This window comes from Oncorhynchus nerka, linkage group LG20, assembly GCF_034236695.1.
Source record: "Oncorhynchus nerka isolate Pitt River linkage group LG20, Oner_Uvic_2.0, whole genome shotgun sequence".
Taxonomy (NCBI): Eukaryota; Metazoa; Chordata; class Actinopteri; order Salmoniformes; family Salmonidae; genus Oncorhynchus; species Oncorhynchus nerka.
The window spans coordinates 66295535-66314714 of record NC_088415.1 but is presented as its reverse complement, the minus strand read 5'-3'; the positions used below and the strand labels follow the sequence as shown (position 1 = coordinate 66314714).

The window sequence follows — 19180 nt, the reverse complement described above, 5'->3', positions numbered from 1 at the left end:
AAAGGCACAGTCAACTTAGTGTATGTAAACTTCTGACCCACTGGAATTGTGATACAGTGAATTATAAGTGAAATAATTTGTCTGTAAAGAATTGTTGGAAAAATTACTTGTGTCATGCACAAAGTAGATGTCCTAACCGACTTGCCAAAACTATAGTTTGTTAACAAGACATTTGTGGAGTGGTTGAAAAACGAGTTTTAATGACTCCAACCTAAGTGTATGTAAACTTCCGACTACGTTACCAGCAAAAATATTGTAATCAGATTCCAGATACTTTTGAAAAACTAGTTGATTACTTCGAGGACTACTTTTAAATTCAGCTTGCAAAAAAATATTCTACACTTACGTACCTGTTTTCTCAATGACATTCAAATCAGCATTGAAAAAAGGCGCAAATTTAAGTTTGTTCCATCTGAGTGAGTCTGACCACTATTCAGAGACCACTGTGATGACACACCAAATGGGTTTGATGGATCGCGGGAAAAGAGCGTGAATAAGATTTTATAGGCTTACAGTCCAAGCTATGTCTTCCAATGGTGCGACTGCTGTTGGCATCCAAAGATTATCCAATTTGAGTAATTGCATGGAGGTAAGGATGACAACAGTGGTGTAGTCTACGGCGATATGGATATCATGTATTATTGTTATCTACATAGAGCATTGATGTGAATCACACTGCTGCTCTCTCATTTAGCTATTTGCGTTTTACGGATTGTGGTTGTTGTGGATGGCTGTATACAAATCTAAATATGTATTTGATCCCAATAATGGTTTAATTCAAGAAGTTTATGCTGCGTATCAATCATTGTTTTTGAAACTGGTGGACAGCCAGTAAAAAATGCGCTCTTGAAACAGCTGCATAGTGTGGAGCCAAGCCTATGGAATAAAACTGTTTTTTATTGCTCACTCAAGTCAAATTTGATATGCACCGAATATAGTGAAATGCTTAGTTACAAGCCCTTAACCAACAATGCTTTAAGAAGTTTTAATAAAAGTAAGTGTTAAGTAAAATAAAAAATAAAAAAATAAAAGTAACAAATGATTAAACAGCAGCAGTAAAATAACAATAGCAAGGCTATATACAGGGGGTACCAGTACAGAGTCAATGGAGGTTATGCAGGGGCACAGAGTCAATGTGGAGGTTAGTCAGAGTCAATGTAATTGACTGGTAGATATGTACATCAAGGTAATTGAACATAGGTAGAGTTAAAGTGACTATGCATAGATAATAAACAGAGAGCAGCAAAAGCGTAAAAGAGGGTTCTGGGTAGCCCTTTGATTAGCTGATCAGGAGTCTTATGGCTTGGGGGTAGAAGCTGTTAACCTTTTGGACCTAGACTTGGCGCTCCGTTACTGCTTGCCGTGCGGCAGCAGAGAGAACAGTCTATGACTAAGGTGACTGGAGCCTTTGACAATTTTTAGGGCCTTCCTCTGTCACCGCCTGGTACAGAGGTCCTGGATGGCAGGAAGCTTGGGCCCAGTGATGTACTGGACCGTATGCACTACCCTCTGTAGTTCCTTGCATTCGGAGGCCGAGCAGTTGCCATACCAGGTAGTGATGTAACCAGTCAGGATGCTCTCAATGGTGCAGCTGTAGAACCTTTTAAGTATCTGAGGACCCATGCCAAATATTTTCAGTCTCCTGAGGGGGAATAGGTTTTGTCATGCCCTCTTCACAACTGTCTTCGAGTGTTTGGACCATGATAGCTTGTTGGTGATGTGGACACCAAGGAACTTGAAGCTCTCGACCTGCTCCACTACAGCCCCGTCAATTAGAATGGGGGTGTGCTCGGTCCTCATTTTCCTGTAGTTCACAATCATCTGCTTTGTCTTGATCACGTTGATGGAGAGGCTGTTCTCCTGGCACCACTCGGCCAGGTCTCTGACCTTCTCCCTATAGGATGTCTCATCGTTGTCAGTGATTATTCCTACCACTGTTGTCATCCGGAAACTTGATAATGGTGTTGGAGTCGTGCCTGGCCATGCAGTAATGAGTGAACAGGGAGTACAGGAGGGGACTGAGCACGCATCCCTAAGGGGGCCCCTGTGTTGAGGATCAGCGTGGCGGATGTGTTGTTTCCAACCCTTACCACCTGGGGGTGGCTCGTCAGGAAGTCCAGGATCCAGTTGCAGAGGGAGGTGTTTAGTCCCAGAGTCCTTAGTTTAGTGATGAACTTTTAGGGCACTATGGTGTTGAACGATGAGCTGTAGTCAATGTAGTCATTCTCACATAGGTTTTCCTTTTGTCCAGGTGGGAAAGGGCAGTGTTGAGTGCAATAGAGATTGCATCATCTGTGGATCTGTTGGGGCGGTATGCAAATTGGGCCTAGGGTTTCTGGAATAATGGCGTTGATGTGAGCCATGACCAGCCTTTCAAAGCACTTCATTTAGGCAGGTTACCTTAGTGTTCTTGGGCACAGGGACTATGGTGGTCTGCTTGAAACATGTTGGTATTACAGACTCAATCAGGGACAGGCTGAAAATGTCAGTGAAGACACTTGCCAGTTGGTCAGCGCATGCTCAGAGTACACGTCCTGGTAATCCATCTGGCCCTGCGACCTTGTGGATGTTGACCTGTTTAAAGGTCTTACTCACATCGGCTATGGAGAGCGTGATCACACAGTCGTACGGAACAGCTGATGCTCTCATGCATGTTTCAGTGTTACTTGCCTCGAAGCGAGCATTGAAATAGTTTAGCTCATCTGGTAGGCTTGTGTCACTGGGCAGCTCTCGGCTGTGCTTCCCTTTGTAGTCTGTAATAGTCTGCAAGCTATGTCACATCCGACGAGCGTCGGAGCCGTTGCAGTACGATTCAATCTTAGGCCTTAGGTATTGACGCTTTGCCTGCTTGATGGTTCATCGGAGGGCATAGCAGGATTTATTATAAGCACTTTGAAAGCGGCAATTCTACCCATAACCCATTAATGCACTTGATGAAGCCAGTGACAGATGTGGTGAACTCCTAATGCCATCGGAGGAATCCCGGAACATATTCCAGTCTGTGCTCGCAAAACAGTCCTGTAGTTTAGCATCTGCTTCATCTGACCACTTTCTTATTGATCGAGTCACTGGTGCTCCCTGCTTTAGTTTTTGCTTGTAAGCAGGAATCAGGAGGATATAATTATGGTCAGATTTGCCAAATGGAGGGCGAGGGAGAGCTTTGTACACGTCTCTGTGTGTGGAGTAAAGGTGGTGTTCAGTTTTTTCCCCTCTGGTTACACATTTCACATGCTGGTAGAAATGAGTTAATACTAATTTCAGTTTCCCTGCATTAAAGTCCCCGGCCATTAGGAGCGCTGCCTCTGGATGAGCGTTTTCCTGTTTGCTTATGGCCTCCTACAGCTCATTGAGTGTGGTCTTAGTGCCAGCATTGGTTTGTGGTGGTAAATAGACACCAACTCTCTTGGTAAATAATGTGGTCTACAGCAAATCGTGAGATACTCAATCTCAGGCGAGCAAAACCTCAAGACTTCCTTAGATTTCGTGCACCAGCTGTTGTTTACAAATATAAACATTTCCAGTAGCGTACCACCCTGCATACCACTGCTGGCTTGCTTCTGAAGCTAAACAGGGTTGGTCCTGGTCAGTCCCTGGATGGGAGACCAGGTGTTGCTGGAAGTGGTTTTGGAGGGCCAGTAGGAGGCACTCTTTCCTCTGGTCTAAAAAATATCCCAGTTCCCCAGGCCAGTGATTGGGGACACGGCCCTGTGTAGGGTGCTGTCTTTCGGATGGGACGTTAAACAGGTGTTCTGACTCTCTGAGGTCATTAAAGATCCCATGGCACTTGTTGTAAGAGTAGGGGTGTTAACCCTGGTGTCCTGGCTAAATTCCCAATCTGACCCTCAAACCATCACAGTCACCTAATAATCTCCAGTTTACAATTGGCTCATTCATCCCTCTCCACTCCCCTGTAACTATTCCCCAGGTTATTGCTGTAAATGAGAATGTGTTCTCAGTCAATTTACCTGGTAAAATTAAAAAAATAGACCGTCACCTGTTGTTTTACCAGAGGCTGCTGTATGTTAGCTGCCAACTGTATGTTATTCATATCGTAGTTCAGCCACGACTCGATATTACAGTTTTTAATGTCCCGTTGGTAGGATATACGTGATCGTAGTTTGTCTCCTTTATTTTCCATTGATTGTATGTTGGCTAATAGGACCAATGATAAAGGGAGATTACACGCTCAGCGTCGGATCCTTACAAGGCACCCCGATATTCGTTCCCGATATCACTGTGTCTTTCTCCTGCGAATGACATGGATGAGGGCCTTGTCGGGCGTCTGAAGTAAATCCTTCCCATCCGACTCGTTTAAGAAAAACTTTTCCTCCAGTACGGGATGAGTAATCCCTGTCCTGATATCTAGAAGCTCTTTTCGGTCATAACACAGGTGGCAGAAACATTATGTATAAAATAAGTTACAAATAACGCTAAAAAAACACACGCGCCATTGGTCAGGAGATCGTAAAACAGCAGAAATCTCCTCTGGCGCCATTATCACCAATCTAATTAATGCTGATTAAAAATAATTCATAGGCCTACTGGACACATGCTCAAACTCGTAAACTTTTGAGAGACTTAAAGAGACAATCTGTAGTTGCTACATCCATTTTGGACTTATAAATGATATATATATATGTATATATATATATATATACAGTATATCCATTGATTCTTGAAGAATATAACTTATAAATAAATGCCCCATTAGCTTAGTTCAACATGAGAACCCAAAATATAAGCTTGTTTTTCTCCAATGTTTGTAAACATTGTAAACATAAAGAAACACCATATAGCCTCATTACATGGATAAAACAATAATTGTGATATCATGGATGGTCAGTTCTTGCATTCTTAGCTCTGTATATTAATCTGAGAGTGGTTACATTTCTCCAGGCCCATCCCTCAGCTTTTTACCAAAACAGAGGCTGGGGGTCCGTTTTGTTATTGTTTCAACTGTGGATTTGCCCTTTAAGCAGCTGCATGTTATCAAGATATCAAAGTGTCACCAACCAAAAGGTAAACAATAGGCCTATAGCAAATGCAGCATATGGCATTCATTTTTCACATGTAAATAGCACTTTTCAGTAGTGCTCAAAGCACAAGTCGGACCAATGAGCCCAATCAGTCCTCTATGACAACAAAATCATAAACAACAGAGTAGGGCTGGCTAATAAGTCCTTAGTTTTGGGGTTATGCTCAGGTAAAACAATATGGCTAACCTATACTTCCATATTTCCAAGTCCTATTCTTGAAGATCAGGGGGTATTACATTTATTGGAATGGCTGGAATTCTGATAGACTTTGGTTTTTAATGTAAAGATATAATTTAATTGTGTTATTATATGTAGTAGAAATCAATGGTTTAGAAGAAGCCTACGTAACCAACCCATAAAGTACAATGTAACATCCACATATGGCCAGCTGTGTAAACTTCAACATGGATTTATCCTGCAATAGATGTTGTTGAATTGGTAACATACATTTGTGTCTTCTCTTAAGGGGAAAGTATTCTGAAAGTGGTGGAAGGTAATCAGATTATGTTACTGAGTTTGGGTAATCTGAAAGTTACGTTACTGAATACAGTTTTGGACATGTAACTAGTAACTGCAACGGATTACATTTATAAAGTAACCTACCCAACCCTGCACAAACGTTGGGTTATATGTTTAGATTATTTATACATTCTCAGGCTGCATCATACGACTAAAGATGATGATGAAAAAAAACGAAAGGGATGAGCTCTGCTTTGGTTCTAGCGAAGGCCGCACACACTTTATCAGTCTCTCATTTACAATTTGACAAGCACTTGATAATACCTCGAATTTCCAGGTGGCACCCCCCTTGTATGGCCTTAATTCCCCCTAAAAAAATCCATTCCTTTTGTGGTCAGTGGCTGTTGTGCCCTTAGGCTGAATATAATAATTATAATTCCCTTCTTCCGGCTGGGTGCTCCAAAGCACCTCTCACTCACATGGATCTCTCAGATATCTCAATTCTTATTAGCCATTGCCCGTCATGTGATCGGGTCCTTCTCACAGCCATCTCAGCTCTGAAGTAGACTACAAGTGAAGACAGACACATCGGGGACACATTTGCACGTGTCCTTATCGAGTTCCAAGGCCCATATTGAAGATGTTAGAAGAATTGTCCACATGTACTTTTCCTCAGCCAACACGATGAGTAGGCCTAACCAACAGCGAAAACTCTAGCCAATGTCAATCTACTATCCCCCAGTGTACAAAAGTTACTGGTCAACTTCTCCTTCTGTGTGAGAAATAAATATTCCAAACATAGTCTGGGACAGTTGTGGGATGCGACAGATCCCAAATAAATACAACCACTAGCATACAAATACATTTTAAAAGCAATTAGGCTGATGCAACAGATAACGTTTAGCTTAAAATGTCAATAAACTATTAGGCTATTATTTCTTCACATTATAAGCGCAGCAATGCACACATGGCAGTAGGCTATAAGCGCGGGTAAACACCATTCTCAAAAGTGACCGTTAATGCGATTATGCATGTAATGCTTTATTATCAAGCTGAATTTTTATGGCAACAAAGATCTTTCCCAAACATGAAAGTCACGCACTGCCTATTTATGCCAGTTAGGCGCTACACCGGATGTAAAGCGGATTAAAAACTTCTTCGGGATCAGTCTCCTTCCATGGGACGGTTGAGCTAATGTAGGCTAATACGATTAGCATGAGGTTGTAAGTAACAAGAACATTTCCCAGGACATAGATCTGATATTGGCAAAAAGCTTAAATTCTTGTTAATCTAACTGCACTGTCCAATTTACAGTAGCTATTACAGTGAAATAATACTATGCTATTGTTTGAGAAGAGTGCATGATTTTGAAGATGAAAAAATATTATTAAACATATTAGGCACATTTGGGCAGTCTTGATACAACATTTTGAACAGAAATGCAATGGTTCATTGGATCAGTCTAAAACTTTGCACATACACTGCTGCCATCTAGTGGACAAAATCTAAATTGTGCCTGGGCTGGAATAATACATGATGGCCTTTCCCTTGCATTTCAAAGATGATGGTACAAAAAAAAATACAAAATACTGTTTTTTTTTTCTTTGTATGATCTTTTACCAGATCTATTCTGTTATATTCTCATACATTCCTTTGACATTTCAAACAAAGCTCAAAGGGTTTCCTTTCAAATGGTACCAAGAATATGCATATCCTTACTTCAGGGCCTGAGCTACAGGCAGTTCGATTTGGGTATGTCATTGAAAATTGAAAAAAAAGGGGCATATCCTTAAAACCTCTTGCTTCTACCCTCTACTTTTTTGAACATTCTGTTAAAAATCGCGCAACATTTCAGCGCCCTGCTACTCATGCCAGGAATATAGTATATGCATTTGCTTAGTATGTGTGGATAGAAAACACTCAGACGTTTATAAAACTGGTTAAATCACTGCTGTGGCTTTACCAGAACGGCAGTTACATCGAAAAGCACAGGAAAACCTGATCACAGAAAATGGAAATAAATATCCTTGCGCCACTTCCAGCAATTGTTCAAAGTGAACCGAATTACATAAGAATGAGATTTCAACTCCTGCAGCTAACACACGTTGTCTAGAGTCTTGTCATTTGATTCAGCTTTGATTCTTGGTTGAACCTAATCAAGGGACCACTTCCCCCAAGTCTCCGCCCAGCTCTTTTTGTGGAGCCTTCCCGTGGACATTTTCTGCCAGACGACAGCTAAGGATTTTACATCGCCTTCCTGATGAATTTTATCGCTTATTAACGTGTACTAATACCTAAAGTTGCATTACAAAAGTATTCCGAAGTGTTTTGTGAAAGTTTATCGTCGACTTTTTGAATTTTAAAAAATGACGTTACGTTATGAAACGCAGTTTTTTGTCGTTGATCACACAGTATACATATAACGATATCTCGGCTATATATGGACCGATTTAATCGAAAAAAAGACCCAATAGTGATTATGGGACATCTAGGAGTGCCAACAAAGAAGATGGTCAAAGGTAATGAATGTTTTCTATTTTATTGTACGGTTTGTGTAGCGCCGAATATGCTAATTATTTTGTTTACGTTCCCTGCGGGTCTTTTGTGGTGTTACATATGCTATCAGATAATAGCTTGTATGCCGAAAAGCATTTTAAAAATCTGACTTGTTGCCTGGATTCACAACGAGTGTAGCTTTAATTCAATACCCTGCATGTGTATTTTAATGAACGTTTGAGTTTTAACTAATACTATTAGCATTTTGCGTAGCGCATTTGCATTTCCAGAGCTCTAAATGGGACGCAAGCGTCTCAAGTAGAAGCAAGAGGTTAGGAGTATGCTGGAAAAAGTTATTTGGCCACTTTAGTTGTGATACAAACCTTATCAAAACATATAGGCCTATGGGCTAGGCTACATGAGGTTTGCGAATGTGATTAGAAAAAGTCAACAACAAAAAAGGCATGCATTGTTTCTTGCCTTAACTGCCCACAAGCTAGGCATCATTCACAAGTGATACTATATCATTCACAAGTGACCGGCTGATATTGCCACCGATCAGACTATTCTTGATTTAATCTGGTCTTTACATATGCTAAATCATATATGTGTGAAATTAATTTTGATTTAGAATGGAACATTATCATTCACCTCAGAGCAAGGGAAAAAAAAAATCTATGCACTTATATAGCAAATGGAGGACGCTTTTCCCGATGGTTCATTTTCATGCCAGCCAGGTAGGCTATACTCCTGCTGTAAAGCAAAGCAATGTGCTTAATATTAGGAAAGTTGAGAAATAAATAAAGTGTAGGCCTATAGAAAGCTGATGGGATCCTCCTTTTTTAATAGAGGCCATCAAAACTCAGTTTTCTCAAGCAATTGCATAACCTATAGAAATGGGCTCATGGGCTCTCATGAAGTGTTTGATTTGATTTTCGATTTGCATTGATGTCAGAGTGAGGGACAATAGAGTGCTGAGTACCAGGCAGTTAGAAAGTTTGGTAGGCTACTAATGACCATCAGCAGCATCAGGAGCTTGGAGAAGCCTAGTTACCGTGACTGCTGTCATGACTCATGACCGCCTGTGTGGCGGTAATTACGGTCATCATAACAGCCCTAGTTCCTATGCTCTCTGAAAATGCTTAGTCATGTAGAGTCATCTGGATTATATTTGCAGGTGTCCCACAATATACCCTGTTCTGGTTGCGGTCTCACTTTTCACAAAGTCAAATATTAGTATTCACCACAATCAGACATTATTGCAACGTCATTACAATCATTATTACTCCCCCACACACACACACACACATCCTCCTACTCCCTGACAGACACACATCGACCTAATCGAACCTAGTCCTCCCCTCCTCCGCTGTGGCATCCCTGGGGAAGGCTCTGTAATGCTGCACTGCTGAGAACGCGCCATGAAAATATAAATACAACCTCGCCTTTCGCATTTATACCGAGTAAATAAACAGGGCCACCCGTAATTCTAATTAGAGCCAGTGGACGGCAGGAAATGGGGTAGGGAACAACGAACAACCCACACCCCCTTTCCTTCTCGATCCCGCCCCCCAAACAGTGTCCTGGGTTAGGGTCAGGGACATGGGACAGTAACAGGAAAGACGCTGAGCAGGAACGAGTAATCCCCGTCCCTAAACTCCCCACCCCCGTCTCCCGCTTGCAATCCCCCCCCCTATTACCTGACCCCGTACCTGACCTTGGTGCTCCCCGTAGCTAGCTGCTTCTGGGTGATGATAGCTGGGCTCTCCAGACTTAGTAGGGCGCTCCAGTATGTCAACACTAGCTTCCTGTGACATGGTCCACATTGTCACTCCACCACAGTCACCTCCCTGAGATATACAGTGTTTAGGCCTTTCACATCCCTCTCTTGCATCCCTTTCTCCCCCAGTTCATTTCAAAGAACAAGCCCGACCCTTCCCTTATCAATCCCATCAGATTTATCAGGTTATCCCTCTCGGTTTTAAATGAGCCATATTCACTGCATTTCCACTTGTTCTGGGAACCACCATTACAGAGGCTAAGCCTAGGACCACCCAAGCACTGAGACTCAGGTCCAGCTGAGCGATGCAGAGATAGAGTCAGTCGACAGAGTGCTTATTGCTTTGATAAGAAAGACAACCACTCTCCTGGGAGTATAGAGAGAGTGCTCTAATGCTGTTGACTGCGTTTGTCTGATAGGCTGACGGATCAAAGTCAGAATCAGATAGACTTGCATGGCATGGCATTCTCCCTGTGTTAATGTAATGTGTCCCTGACCCCAGGTCCCGACCATGGCTGGGTTCGAATAGTATTTGAAATCTCTCAAATACTTTTAGTGTTTGCTTTAGCATACCTGGATTGCCAGATGGACGGGGTTTTCACTTTTGCGGACTGTTCTATTGGCTCCATTACACCAGGCAAACTCAATCAAGCACAGCTATAGTATTCGAAAGTAAACTAATATTATTTGAACCCAGGTCTGCTGTGGTTAGTGGAAAGGCATCATAGGGCCAGTTAGCGAACATAAACACACAACTTAGCATAATGACCCTAGAGAGTCATGGAGTTCTGTCATTAAAGGCACATTCACACCAAACACAGCCACAAAATACCAACAGGGATATTACCACCATATTGCTTAATGACCCAGACTCACACAGGAAGCAGTTCGGAATAATTTGTTAGTTTTGGTTCCCTTTCACCGATGCTAGGGAGGGATAACTGGGAAATTTGACATTCACATACATCTAGATTCTATAAGGAAACGCAATATTCTAGAGTGATTCTAGGAGCTCTCTAGAGTTCTGATACAGAAATCACTCTGGTGATCACAAAAAGCTACAGTAAGGCCTTCTGTCCAGTTGCTGGATCCAACCAGAATTAGCTGAGGCATCATGGAGGCATGGCGTCCATCCAGCCGTCCTTGCATGGCACTGTCACAGATACACCCCGGTGGATGAGTCGGATCAGGGGTGGGGAGTGGGGAGTGTAGCCTAATCTCTTCATTCCTGAGACCATTGTTCAGTGTTTATGTTTGATTGGTTTGTGTCTGCTGTGTCTTCCCCCCATAGGCTCCTGTTCCTGACTAGGCAGCTACACAGGAAACAGGCCGTATAAACAGTGGACCAGTAGGGAGCCCTCCTTACCCTTTACTCAGAGCTACAGGAACAGAATGTAAACAGAGAGCGCGAGACTTTGCTGCGGTTAATTTTGAGCTTGCCCTATAGAAGTACGGTTTGCCAGTCAAAGTAAGAGGTGCCATTTTCATTGCTTGGATAGATTATTATGGGTATAATCCATTTTTAAGTGCTGTTACTTTTCAGTAATATAAATAGGACTTTCAGTACTACTACAGTGCCTTCAGAAAGTATTTATACCGCTTGACTTATTCCACATTTTTATGTGTTACTGCCTGAATTCAAAATGGATTAAATACTTTAAAAAATTACAATTACAATTTTTTCTCACCCATCTACACACAATACCCCATAAAGACAAAGAGAAAACATGTTCTTTGACATTGTTGCAAATGTATTGAAAATGAAATTCAGAAATATCTCATTTACAAAAATATTCACACCCCTGAGTCAACACTTTGTAGAAGCACCTTTGGCATCGATTACAACTGTTAGTCTTTCTGGGTAAGTCTCAGCGCTTTCTACACCTGGATTGTGCAACATTAGCTCATTATTCTTTTCAAAATTCTTCAAGCTCTGTCAAATTGGTTGTTGATCATTGGTAGACAGCCAGTTTCAGGTTTTGCCATACATTTTCAAGTAGATTTAAGTCAAAACTGTAACTCTGCCACTCATTCACTGTCTGCCTGGTAAGCAACTCCAGTGTATATGTGGCCTTGTGTGTTAGGTTATTGTCCTGCTTAAAGGTGAATTCATCTCCCAGTGTCTGGTGGAAAGCAGACTGAAGCAGGTTTTCCTCTAGGATTTTGCCTGTGCCTAGCTCCATTCCATTTTCTTTTTTCCTGACAAAGTCCTGAACGATTACTAGCATACCCATAACATTAGGCAGCCACCACTACGCTTGAAAATATGGTGGCAGTCCGTATTGTGCTGTATTGGATTTGCCCCAAACATTATACTTTGTATTGGGGCCAAAAAGTTAATTGCTTTCCCACATTATTTGCAGTATTACTTTAGTACCTTGTTGCAAACAAGATGCATGTTTTGAAATCTTTTTAGTCTGTACAGGCTTCCTTCTTTTCACTCTGTCAATTTGTTTGGTATTGTGAAGTAATTACAATTTGTTGATCCATCCTCAGATTTCTCCTATCACAGCCATTAAACTGTAACTCAATAGCGGTGCATGGGTAAAATCACTGGGGAAGCCAAGCCTGGAAGAAAAAAATCCATATTGCTAATTTAGGAAAGGGACAATTTTAGCTAGCTAGCTAGCCACTGGAAGACAACGACACAACGAAATGCAACAATTAAACTTTTTTTCAATCAATGACGTTTGGCTTTTTATGTGATTGGTGTGAAGCCAAATCCTAACTGTCTTCCCTTGACAGTTTTTTTTTGATGCACCAGGACCATTCATAGTTGAGCTAGCTCAGTTTAGCTCAAAGCTGATTAGTTATTATTTTATTTAGAAAAGATATCAAGGGAGGACAAATACTCACTGGCTTCCCTTGCATTCAATGCTATGGGCGGCAACAATGTCATACCTTTTTGACCAGACAGCATCAGATAGATGAGCTACACATACCAAGACAGAAGGGTGCTGTTTTGCTCACTTGTTGAGTTTACATTCAGCCTCTTGTGAATCGAAGGAAAATTATGAAACACAGATAGACTAAAGATCAATCATTTTCCCCTTGGGATTCATGAATACACACCACTTCTGTAACAGTATTAAAGTCACCATTGGACTCATGGGGAAATCCTTGAGTGGTTTCTTTCCTCTCTGGCAACTGAGTTAGGAAAGACGCCTGTATCTTTGTAGTGACTGGGTGTATTGATTCACATCCAACGTGTAATTAATAACTTCACCATGCTCAAAGGAATATTCAAAGTCTACATTATTCTTTTTTTACTCATCTACCAATAGGTGTCCTTCTTTGAGAGGCATTGGAAAATCTCCCTGGACTTTGTGGTTCTGTCCTCAAACTTTTCCCCTCTAAGGACTGGAACTGGAGAACATGTTCATAATGTCCTAGCACTAAGTGACCTGCCCTATCCAGTACAGTATCCTACACTCTCCCTTTACTGACAGCAGGAACTGCAATTTCATAATCTGCTATGTTGCAATCAAAGTCTATCTTTCTGTGTTTTTTGGACAGATTACAATGAACAATTATGTTAAAGGAAGATGATTTCAGAGCTCCGCATCAAAATGTGGATTTCAGTCTGTATGATGCCTGGATCAAATCTGTACCCGATGACTAGCCACATAGATAGATGAGAGGAAGTCCTCAAAGAATACAATGGAAAACCTATGTGGACAGCTCTGACTGAGAGAGCCCTTCACCACTGAGCCTGTTACAATCACCAAGAGATACTATAACAGACAGACCAATCAGAAAGAGCTATAGTCTGGTCTTACACCTCATACCACCTCAGACAGCTGTGTGTGTGTGTGTGTGTGTGTGTGTGTGTGTGTCTCTGACAGCTCCGCACACAGCCTCCAATACGAACTTAGAACACAGCAAAAACATAATAAGGCAGTGTTAATACTTAACAGCACCGGGGGGAGATTCGCTCTCTTCGACGAGCAATAATGAAAAGGACACATTGCTGGCTCTTTCCACTAATATTGACCTTCCATTAAGTGAGACTTACAGCCTCTGTCCGGCTCAGCATTAAGACCACCTCTAGCCCTCTGGGAAACGTATTTTTCACAGAAACATGGAGGTTTAACAACCCTGGTTAGAACAATATATAAGCTGGGGCCTGGGCCCCTGGTGTGGTACTGGAAAGACCTGGTCCTGTCCCGGAGGTTTATATATCCCTGCTGAAACATCGTTGGGAACTAACCTTACACTCCCCACTGACATATGGTAATGGTTAGGTGAACATTGAGTGTGTTTGCTTACTTACAGTAGATTCATTTGCAGTGTGACAACCAGCTAGATTAGAGTAGAGCCCGGCTCTTATTTGATATGAATGGAGCAATTGTGTTGGAAGGAATTTGTATTATTTATATCAATTTGTTCTCAATCATAATTTTTGCTGCGAATATTTTGGCTATATTCTATAAGTGGAAACTTGGTGAATAGCAATAATGTGATATGCGTTAAATCAAATCAAATTGTATTAGTCACATGCGCTGAATACAACTTACTTACGAGCCCTTAACCAACAATGCAGTTAAAAAAAATACGAACAGAAATAGAAATAAAAGTAACAAGTAATTAAAGAGCAGCAGTAAAATAACAATAGCAAGACTATATACAGGGGGTACCGGTACAGAGTCAATGTATGGGTTAGTTGAGGTAACATGTACATGTAGGTAGAGTTATTAAAGTGACTATGCATAGATGATAACAGCAGAACGTAGCAGCAGTGTAAAGGGGGGTTGTGAGGGGGTGTGGCAATGCAAATAGTCCTGGTAGCCATTTGATCAGGCATTCAGGAGTCTTATGGCGTGGGGGTAGAAACTGTTTAGAAGCCTCTTGGACTTAGACTTGACCGCTTGCCGTGCGGTAGCAGAGAGAACAGTCTATGACTAGGGTGGCTGGAGCCTTTGACCATTTTTAGTGCCTTCCTCTGACACCGCCTGGTATAGAGGTCCTGGCTGGCAGGAAGCTTGGGCCTAGTGATGTACTGGGCTGTTAACACTACCCCCTGTAGTGCCTTGCGGTCAGAGGCCAAGCAGTTGCCATACCAGGCACTGATGCAACCAGTTCTCGAAGGTGCAGCTGTAGAACCTTTTGAGGATCTGAGGAACCCATGCCAAATCTTTTCAGTCTCCTGAGGGTAAAGGCATGCTCGGTCCTCTTATTCCTGTAGTCCACAATCATCTCCTTTGTCTTGATCACGTTGAGGGAGAGGTTGTTGTCCTGGCACCACACGGCCAGGTCTCTGACCTCCTCCCTATAGGCTGTCTCGTCGTTTGTCTGTGATCAGGGGGGTAGACACTGTTGTGTCATCGGCAAACTTAATGATGGTGTTGGAGTCGTGCCTGGCCGAACAGTCATGAGTGACCAGGGAGTACAGGAGGGGACTGAGCACGCACCCCTGAGGGGCCCTGTGTTGAGGATCAGGGTTACCGACCCTTACCACCTGGGGGGTGGCCCGTCAGGAAGTCCAGGATCCAGGATCCAGTTGCAGAGGGAGGTGTTTAGTCCCAGGGTCCTTAGCTTATTCATGAGGTTTGAGGGCACTATGTTGTTGAACGCTGAGCTGTCGTCAATGAATAGCATTCTGTTATATTACAATGATAAATTAAACAAATGTTGAATAAATAAAAGTTCACAATTCCGTATGAAACTTGACACTGTTGTATAGCAAAAATATTTGTGAAATCATTTCTGCCACACCTAAAATAGTGTCTAATGACACTTGGCCAGAGAAGCACTTATGCACAGTATTCATCTACTAATAATGCTTGTAATGCCCAGTAGAGGGCATGTATGAACACTGTTATAAGACCACAGTGAGAGAACGAATCACTGCATACACAGATCACAGTATTGAGGCACACACAGACATTTCACGGTACAATAGTGTATATTGTGAAAAGTTGTATGACATTGCCACTCACTGACATTTGACATGACTAGATCAATGGCCTTAGGCTGGGAGAGATTGCTCATCCCCACCCACACTAGTATACACACTACAATCATGCATGTCACCAGAGGACAATCTCTGTGGTTGATTTAGATCAGCTCTCTCTCCCACACACCCTGCAGCTCACCCACTTATGCCATATAACTCCTGACTGTGTGTGTGTGTGTGTGTGTGTGTGTGCGTGCGCGCGCGTGTGTTTTATCATTATCAGTTAAACGGCTCCACAGTGACACTTTGATCCACCCACGGCCTGTCTTACCCTGCCTCCAGCAGCCTCCCTCTCTTCTTTAGCGGCACTACTGTACCTCTCTCCCTGGGAACAGCAAAGCCATATTCATTCATTTACATGGATTAGTCCAGACAATCAGAACATGACCTGGCAGCCTGTCTCCATCATAGCAGAGTGAAATCACACTAGGCTGGGTTGATCCATTGAAGTAGTGAAGCGGTGGATAAACTATAATGGATCTGTCATTATTATTAGAGGTGGATCATTATATTGTATCAGAACACCTGTGGGTGGATGCAAAATGGTAGGCTACTTTTATTATACTAAACACAATCAACAGAAATGTGACCTTGAGAGCTTCTATTGTAACACATATCTTAACATATCATCAATCTTTCAACATTTATTGGCAAAGTTTTGGCCAGACCGTACTCATACCGTCTTTGCCAGTATCTCATAGTTCCTGCCCATCTCCTTTAAACACCTTCCAGGCAGAGTGGAATGTTCTATTTCTTGCTGGATCTTGACCTCTGTGTGCATTAACAAGTGTTATTTACTGGTGTGAAACCATATACGAAAACACGATACATATTTTGAAAGCTGTGACAATGCCGTTTCAAGTAATATGACATACAATAGCACCCCATCAAAAAAATGGTAATCCGTCAAGAAATAACACCTGTGACAATATATTTCTTATCCAAAAACCTATTCTTTTTTTTCAAAACATCTGCCGTTTATACAACTTTCTAATGAAGATAGAGAAATACAGCATATCGAGTCTTCCTTGTTTTGTAAGGTTTGAACATCGGAAATCAGAATAGAACTACATTTTACTGTGACAAAGTTAGAGATGTTTTAGTGACTGGTGGTATTTTTATTCAAATGTTATAGAATGTTCCTTGATCAGACACTCTCTTATCTGAATAGTATACTAAACACAAATCTGCTTCATAACAAACTACACATAGTCTTTAGTCTTACATTTGACAAGGAAATACATGAACACGTAACATAATATTGATAAAACAAGACTTTATTGAAAAAAATAAGGTTAGGGGAATATATTGTCTCATTCAAACCTGTAAAAAAAGTTATAACTATCATAGCCATAATATTTTATACAACATTCATCTCAGGGATATTGTTGTAACGAACCTCCTCTTCTGAGGAGGAGAAGCGAGAAGGATCGGAGGACCAATTTGCAGCGTGGTAAGTGTCCATAATGTTTATTATAATACATAAACTGAACACTACGAAAATACAAAACAATAAACGTGAAATGAACTAAACAGTCCCGTGTGGTACGAACACTAACACGGAAGACAAACACCCACAAACCAAACATGAAACCCAGGCTATCCATGTATGATTCTCAATCAGGGACAACAATTGACAGCTGCCTCTGATTGAGAACCATACTAGGCCGAACTCAAAAACCAACTGCACACCCCAACTCACGCCCTGACCATACTAAAACAAAGACCAAAACAAAGGAACTAAGACACTCAGGCAGCTCCGGCGTGAAGGGCGATTCTGGCAGCCCCTGGCTGACTGACGGCTCTGGCAGCTCCTGGCTGACTGACTGGCGGCTCCTGGCTGACTGATGGCTCTGGCGGCTCCTGGCTGACTGGCGGCTCCTGGCGGCTCAGTACAGACGGGAGGCTCTGGCGGCTCAGGACAGACGGGAGACTCTGGCGGCTAAGGACAGACGGGAGACTCTGGCGACTCAGGACAGACGGGAGACTCTGGCGACTCAGTACAGACGGGAGACTCTGGCGGCTCAGGACAGACGGGAGACTCTGGCGGCTCAGGACAGACGGGAGACTTTGGCGGCTCAGGACAGATGGGAGACTCTGGCGGCTCAGGACAGAGGGGAGACTCTGGCGGCTCAGGACAATGGGGAGACTCTGGCAGCTCAGGACAGGCTGGAGCACCTGTAGGGAGGAGACTGAGAGACAGCCTGGTGCGGGGGGCTGCCACCGGAGGGCTGGTGCGTGGAGGTGGCACCGGATAGACCGGACCATGAAGGCGCACTGGAGCTCTTGAGCACCGAGCCTGCCCAACCTTACCTGGTTGAATGCTCCCCGTAGCCAGGCCAGTGCGGCGAGGTGGAATAGCCCGCACTGGGCTGTGCTGGCGAACCGGGGAAACCATGCGTAAGGCTGGTGCCATGTACCCCGGCCCGAGGAGACGCACTGGAGACCAGATGCGTAGAGCCGGCTTCATGGGGGAGCTGGAATGTACCGCACCGGGCTATGCACACACACCGGGGACACCGTGGGCCCCACCGCATAACACGGTGCCTGCCCGGTCCCTCTCTCTCTCCGGTAAGCACGGGAAGTTGGCGCAGGTCTCCTACCTGCCTTCGCCACACTCCCCGTGTGACCCCCGCAATAATTTTTTGGGGCTGCCTCTCGGGCTTCCAGCCTCGCCGCCGTGCTGCCTCCTCATACCACCCACCGCCTCTCGGCTTTCGCTGCCTCCAGCTCAGCGATATTCTCCAGCCTGTGCCCATGGTCCCTTGCCGCCCAGAATCTCCTCCCAAGTCCATGAGTCCTGCGATCGCTGCTGCTGCCCGTTACCACACTGCTTGGTCCTTTTGTGGTGGGTGTTTCTGTAACGAACCTCGTCCTCCTCTCCTGAGGAGGAGAAGCGAGAAGGATCGGAGGACCAAAACGCAGCGTGGTAAGTGTCCATAATGTTTATTATAATACTTTTTTATTTTTTATTATTATTTTATTTTTTTTACCTTTATTTTACTAGGCAAGTCAGTTAAGAACAAATTCTTATTTTCAATGACGGCCTAGGAACAGTGGGTTAACTGCCTGTTCAGGGGCAGAACGACAGATTTGTACCTTGTCAGCTCGGGGATTCGAACTTGCAACCTTTCGGTTACTAGTCCAACGCTCTAACCACTAGGCTACCCTGCCGCCCCCACATAAACTGAACACTACAAAAATACAAAACAATAAACGGGAAATTAACGAAATGGTCCCGTGTGGTACGAACACTAACACGGAAGACAAACAACCACAAACCAAAAATGAAACCCAGGCTTCCTAAGTTTGATTCTCAATCAAAGACAACTAACAACACCTGCCTCTGATTGAGAACCATACTAGGCCGAACTCAAAAACCAACATAGAAAAACAAACATAGACAACCCACCCCAACTCACGCCCTGACCATACTAAAACAAAGACAAAAAC

At 43.1% G+C, this 19180-nt stretch overlaps 1 long non-coding RNA gene across 1 annotated transcript in view; it reads left to right on the top strand.

Annotated features, from left to right (window-relative positions):
• LOC135563027 (uncharacterized) overlaps nt 1-14499 on the top strand; it is a 30425-nt gene extending 15926 nt beyond the window's left edge. Inside the window, exon 3 of the long non-coding RNA XR_010460215.1 lies at nt 11063-14499. This is a non-coding gene — a long non-coding RNA (uncharacterized LOC135563027). The remainder of the gene's footprint in view (nt 1-11062) is intronic.
• Nucleotides 14500-19180: the final 4681 nt, after the last annotated feature.